The sequence below is a fragment of the Etheostoma spectabile genome, unplaced genomic scaffold, assembly GCF_008692095.1.
Source record: "Etheostoma spectabile isolate EspeVRDwgs_2016 unplaced genomic scaffold, UIUC_Espe_1.0 scaffold00008626, whole genome shotgun sequence".
Classification (NCBI taxonomy): domain Eukaryota; kingdom Metazoa; phylum Chordata; class Actinopteri; order Perciformes; family Percidae; genus Etheostoma; species Etheostoma spectabile.
In genome coordinates, this window is record NW_022603611.1 from 1 (window position 1) to 6,721 (window position 6,721).

General features: G+C 38.0%; 1 long non-coding RNA gene across 1 annotated transcript; it reads right to left on the minus strand.

The window, feature by feature from the left end:
- Positions 1-3,272: 3,272 nt before the first annotated feature.
- Positions 3,273-5,003, minus strand: LOC116678918 (uncharacterized). Its single transcript, XR_004329411.1, has 4 exons — positions 4,819-5,003; positions 4,565-4,728; positions 3,970-4,096; positions 3,273-3,886 (listed from the first exon to the last, which is right to left on the minus strand). It is a non-coding gene; the product is annotated as an uncharacterized LOC116678918 (long non-coding RNA).
- Positions 5,004-6,721: the final 1,718 nt, after the last annotated feature.

Genomic DNA, 6,721 nt, shown 5'->3' on the forward strand with positions numbered 1-6,721 from the left:
CGCGTAGAATACCAAAGAGGTAAAAAGAAAAGTAACGAGCTCATTGTAGCCTGATGTAGCGGAGTAAGAGTACAGCTTCTTCTTCACTAATCTACTCAAGTACAAGTAAAAGTATAGTGATTAAAAACTACTCCTAGAAGTACAATCTTTTCAAAAACTTACTCAAGTAAATGTAACTCGTACTACACACCTCTGATAGAGGTTAATTTACTGAACACTGGCATGTCTTCAACAGTGCTTGTGCCAACAAAAAGGCCAATGTGATATTCAGCTCCACAATTTACCCAGTGTGTGAGTTTGACAGTGGCCTGTGTCTCAATGTGAAGATATGCAGCTCTATCTTCTGCATATTCTAGTGTCTCAAGTAAACACAGTCTGACTGGACCAGACTCAACCGCTTTTGAAGTTAAGCATTCCCAACGATAAGCTACTGCAAACTGGTGTTTCTCTGCAAGTGACACTGTCAAATTCTTGAAGTTCTTCGCACAATCTTTAAAAAAATTGTTTTTGGCTTTGAATCTCATAGTCCAGATATGGATGAGGGGTCCAATTTTTCGAATGCATCTTGGATAGTGGACCATGACATGAGGTTTTGGTAACAAGTTCTTTGATGGGTACAGCTCTTTGAAGAGTTTGTGATGTTCAATAATCAGGTGCTTTAAGTACACTTTATGCTTTAAGACAGGGGTGTCCAAACTTTTTGCAAAGAGGGCCAGATTTGATAAAGTGAAGATGCCCGGGGGCCAATAGTTTGATCGGACAATTTTTTAAATACAAAAGTTTCATGCAAATATACACTGTTATAAAACAATTTTCATTGTCACAATTATCTACCTGATGACATGTTTGTTTCATTGTTCCCTCACAGGTCACACAATCAGTTCAGTTCATACATTAATCGAATTTCTTGTTAAAAAGACTCAAGAAGGAATTATATGGTTGAAATCTATAAAGTTTACTAAATGACAAAACAGAGACAACAAAAATATGTGTAAAATATTCACATTAACATGCTGGAATCAAATACCTTTTAGTTTTGTCTTTAAAATATACTCAAACCAACTAATCAATTATCAAAATAGTGATGATGGAGTTTATTATATATAAATACATAGTAAAACCCCCATTGATTTTCTCCATAAGAATTAAGTATCAGCCATAATGTATAAACCATCCGAGGTAGACTGACCCGTTTCTGTATGATATCAACCTTGTACATTATAAGAAAAACAATTATCCACTATCTTACGTAGAAAAACTACATTACCCACAATCCTAAGCAACCAGCAACGTTTCTGATTGGTCAAACTTGCTGTTACCATAGAAACGTTTACCGTAACAGCTAGAGCGACAACAATAACTAGCTAGCTGACTAGCAAAGGGAGATCCTTACTACTTGATGTTCTAATCCCCCAGCGTCGACTTCAAGGCACCCAACCATTACCCAACCCGAGTACCTTCCAAGCAGCGCTGCCTGGAAGGCAACGCTGGGGGAATATACACCAAACATTAACAGCGTTTACGTGCGTTTAGCCTCCACTACATCACTGATTATACTCCTTCATCACGGCAACATCTTCATTGCAAATCAAACAATACACTTTCCGTTGATTTCTTTAAAGAAATAGTCATTTTCCCACCGTAGTTGAAATTTGCTGCACTCACTTGCTACCTTTCGTTTCTTCGGTGCTGCCATTTCTGGTGACTCGTGGTAAATTTTTTTCTTTGCTTAATTTTGTTAAATGGAGAAGCACCTTTTCCGTTACTGGCTCCATCTAGTGGTAAAACTGAGAAGTGCAACAGAGTTGAGTTCAAGCGCCATGTGCGGGCCATATTCAACTATATTTTCAGAATTTGCTGCGGGCCAATAAAAACTGACCGGTGGGCCGCAGTTGGCCCGCGGGCCGTAGTTTGGACACCCCTGCTTTAAGACATTCCATCAGTGATAGAGTATGAGAACACAATGTTTATAATGTTCAGCATCAACAGCAACAAGTGCCAGTTCCTCTGGTACTAGGTCACCAAATATCAAAGGTATGTTTGGGATCAAACACAGTGTTTGTGATGCATTTAACCCTACTCCATTTCCTGCAGAGTCAAGGTTAATATTCGTAGGCCTGTTTTTCTTTTCCAGATATCCATAGTTAAAGACATAAATCCTATTTAACAAGCCTTCTTTGGAGATGAAATGTTCAATCAAATAAACAAATAGCAACTTCACCTCATATTGACCAACCCCTTCCAAAATATCATGCATGATGTCAACTGCATAATTTTCTGCAATATTTAAATATTTCAATGGATTAAGTATGCTCTTTCTCTTGATGCCAAATGAAGAGGTTAAGGTTGGATCATCTACCAAATTCATATAATGCTGATCATTCAGAACTGGTCTTAAAGTCAAACTTGGGTCATCTTCTAAGAAAATTGACTGAGCTGAAGATTAATCAATTAAGCATAATTAACAGTAATAATTAGCGCTAAATGACTCCAAGAACCCAAGAATAGTATGCATACCCAAGTTATCGCCAGTAATTTGTGCAAGAGTACCAAGAACAGAAACATCAGCAAATGGTACTGCAACCCCAGAAGTCTCTAATATTTTCAAGTCCTTTACTAAGGGTTGCAGTATTTCATCAATATGTATGTATGTATTTCTTAGCATCTTGTGCATGAAACAATGACACAAGATGAATGTTCATTCAGGCAGAATTCACCCTGGGGGGAAGATCTCTAAGGATAAAGTAAAAGCAGCCTACTTTATGTATACCTTTTTTTGAACTTAGTGGATTTGCACACTCACAGTCGTCATAGTACAGTTGGATTTGAAAGGCAAACTTACTACTCGAAAACAAAGGATGACATTTGAAGTAGCTTCCATCACAGAAGTCCTCATATTTGTCACACTGAGTACATGTTTGCATCATCTCACAAATACTCTCATTCTTGAAAATGAACTGGAGTGTTTTTAGTATGGGGATATATATGAACTTGTCATTGATTGGAACTTGCTCATAGGTTCCAGATTTGCTATTTCGTCTGGTATCATACCGTACTCCTAGGCGTTGTTCAACTGGCTGTACAATATCCCATTTTTCCCTAAAATACTTCTTCCATTTGCTATCTGTATTCAACTGGCTGAAAGGGTTGTCCATGCTTTTAAATAGCTCTTCTACGGCTGATCTGGAGGGATTGTCAGCTGGAAGTAAGATCAATACTTGGTCCTGATTATTAGACTGCAAATCTTCCACAAATTCCTGTACATTTGTAAGTAGAGGGTGTTTCATCATTCAAGCACTGAGGAGGATTGTACAGTTGAGTGTCACAGTTGGAAGAGGTTTTCATGAGGTACATATGTGTTGTCAGTAGGATCATGTACCTTAATTAGATGTCTTCTAAATCCAGAATAACTTAGCAACATCCTATTTGACCACATTTTAGTCTCAAATTTTTTTCCAGGGTACATTGCATGAATTAGTTTGAGGTGCCTGAACAGAAGTAAAGCTGTCTCAAAGGAAGAAGCACAAAGGCCACATCTGAACATGTTTGCTGCTTTAGCAAATTACCGCTTGTTTAACAGCTTTGCTCTTAACTCTTTGACTCTTGGAGTTTCTTCTGTTGTCCCTATGTCGATATTGTACAGAGTAGTCTGCAGGAATCTGTACAAGCTCGACAGAGCATCATCATATTGCACACTGAAAACAAAGTGGGACTTGAACAGCTCATCAAATGCGCCCAGGGATGTAGAAGACTGACATGGAAGAAGCTTTCTATCCAAGACTGTGTAGAAGCTGAAAACCTGTGCTTTTGAGGTCCCTGTGGCCAGCAGATACGGCTGGGGGTTTCCTTCGATCGTCATGAGGTGTTCTTCAAGACTGTGGCATGACTAAAACAAAAACAAAAACATCTTCACATAAACCAATGTGTGGACCTCAAAATTTGAAATTGAATCCTATTGTTTTGACAAACCTTGTGAAATTTAACCAAATGATCAGCTGCCTCTCCAACACTGATCTTTCTGGGCCGCTTCCTTCCAGCTGGTTGAGGGTTAGCAGATGGAGCAATACAAGAAGAGATGCCATGTCGCTGTCCCACTCTGCAGACAGGGTAACAACATTTACTTAAGAATGTATTTCATCACACATCTACCTCGTGGAGGTGGATGTCACCGGTCATCTGCTGTTCATTTAATCTCTTAAACATCGCTGCTCAGAGTAGGCCAGGCAACATAAACTAGTGCTGGTTATGGTGAATATTTCCACTTAAAAGAATAGCGCAGCTATTAAATTGTGTCTAAAGTTTGACTATTTCAGAGTAAAACTATCACAAAGCTTCAATGAAGAGCTGCAACAACATGACACACACCCTGTAAGCTGTAGTAGATAATGTCAGACAGGATTGTGAAACTGTATGTCCAGCTAAAATCAAATTTAGTTTTTTCTTTAGTCAAAATTAATGTTAATGTGTTATTGAAATGTATTAAGAGAAAGAAAGAAGTTCTTCATAGCAGTAATGCTCTTTTTTGTTGACAACTCATTACTAAACTAATGAAGTATGACTGTACCTGGCCCGTCAGCAGTGTCAGATTCTTCATTCAGGGCAGATTTCAGCTGTTTTCTCAGGAGAGACGTCTCTCTGAATGACTTTGTCTTTAAAACTGGTGTTCCATTTTTCCAGGAACCTGGAAGCAGTCTCTGCTCCAAACATCATCAAGAAGTCTTGCAAAATCTATTTAAAAATGTAAAGACCTTCATTAAAATAACAAACTAGAGCGAGTAGATTGCATAGATTTTTTTTAAATTAACAGTTGTTACTTACCACTCCCTTAGTGTCCAAAAAACGAGGAAACATTTGAAGTATGTCTGCCGTTTGCTGTGGGTCATGGAGCATCTTTTGCCGATAATGGAATGTATCTTTCATCTTCTGGGATACTAATAGTGTGTTCCAAATCGCGCACTTCCCTTAGTGCACTTCCAGACAGTACACTTCGTGCACTACGTACTATCTTGCATAGTGCAACTTTTTAACTTTAACTTTTGACAGAGGAGTGTTGTCTCAAATCGCGCACTGCCATGTGCACTTACCGGAAATGACGATCACATTTAATCTCTTCTTCTTCTGTAAAATTGTGAATTTCACCACGGGAGAGCATTCCAGTCTGCTGTTGTGTGTCACGAAAAATAATTCCTGCTTTGTTTTTTATATTTTAACAAAAATAAATGTGATATTTTATTTGCTCCGTGTCACGCCAGGATGACGACTGCGACACCGCCGTCACGGCACACAAACAGTACACACAACTGTATCGTAATATTCCTTCTTGTTAGTGCACTCTTTTCAATTCATTAACTATACCTATTCTTTGCTGTCCACTCTTTTATGTATATACTTATGTTTCTGCTCTAAAAATAAGTGACGTTAATATTCATTCATTCATAACGTTACTGTTCATTTTAATGCTCAACGGTTTCATAACAACGTCCCTGTGGCCCATAAACAAGACTTTTGTTGTGGAGCATTAACCATACAACTTACCTAATACACTAAACAATAATAATACAACACTATATTAATATAATAACAATATGACATACCATACAACTTACCTAATAGACAAAACATCATTACAGTTGCATTTTTCTTCTAAATGGTCTTCATACATGACGATACAACAGAGCAAGCAGAGGGAACACAGCTGACATTTAAATAGACCCGTTCCTTTATATTCATTATATTAATATAATAATATAACAGACCGGACCTTTAAATAGACCCCATTCCTTTATATTCATTATGTGTTTGCTACAGTCATGCAACGTGTAATACAAAAGATAACAAAGTTAAATACTTTTAATATAATTTAATTTAAAAATGTGCTTGTAGTTCTTGTAGTTACGGTACCAAAAAACATTATAATTCAAGATAAAAATATCATTAAAAACTGTAAGATTAACCAAATATACAAATACAGGTACATAATATGTTATAAGTATAGCAAAAAGACTCATGTTCAACTTACATTTGTATATCTCTGTCGTCCCCGCTATTGCGTTTTCGGCCGCCATTAATTAAAGTTTTTCGACGGTTGTTAGCCCCGCCCCTTCCGCTACGTAGCCAAGATGGCGACCGTTGAGTGTGGAAAGTGTTCATCGATACGCACTCAATTTTCTGCCCGTTTTGAGTACACCATCCGGGTATTAAAGTGTTCTGCATTTGACCGCACTTCGAACAATGTGAACGAAGTGTACTCAAAAAGTTAGTATTTAGTACAGAAGTGGCGATTTGGAACACACTATAAGTCACGGTCAGTGATGTGGTGAAGAAGAGACATGGCCTCCATACATTCATCTCCTGTTTGCTGGTCATCTATGGATCCAGACATTCTTGCCGATGTGGGACCTCCTTTTAGCTCCACTGTTAGATCAACTCATTCCTTAAGTGGTGGACAGGTCCGTTAACGTAGCGTCGTCCTTAATGGCTAACAGTAATCTAAAAGAAACAATGCAGGTTCCGTAAATTGATAAAACTAGCTAGCAAAATGCACAGAAACCGATGTAATGAGGAATATAACGTTAATTTAATGCAGTAGCTAGCTAGCTAAGTTACGAGTAAAATGCGACAAACCATGAAGTTATGTTCAGCACGTTCGACAAGTTTGGGACACGCATTAAACTCGGCAGCTAGCAAGTTTTTACTTGCAAACAATATACTCGCTAATGTG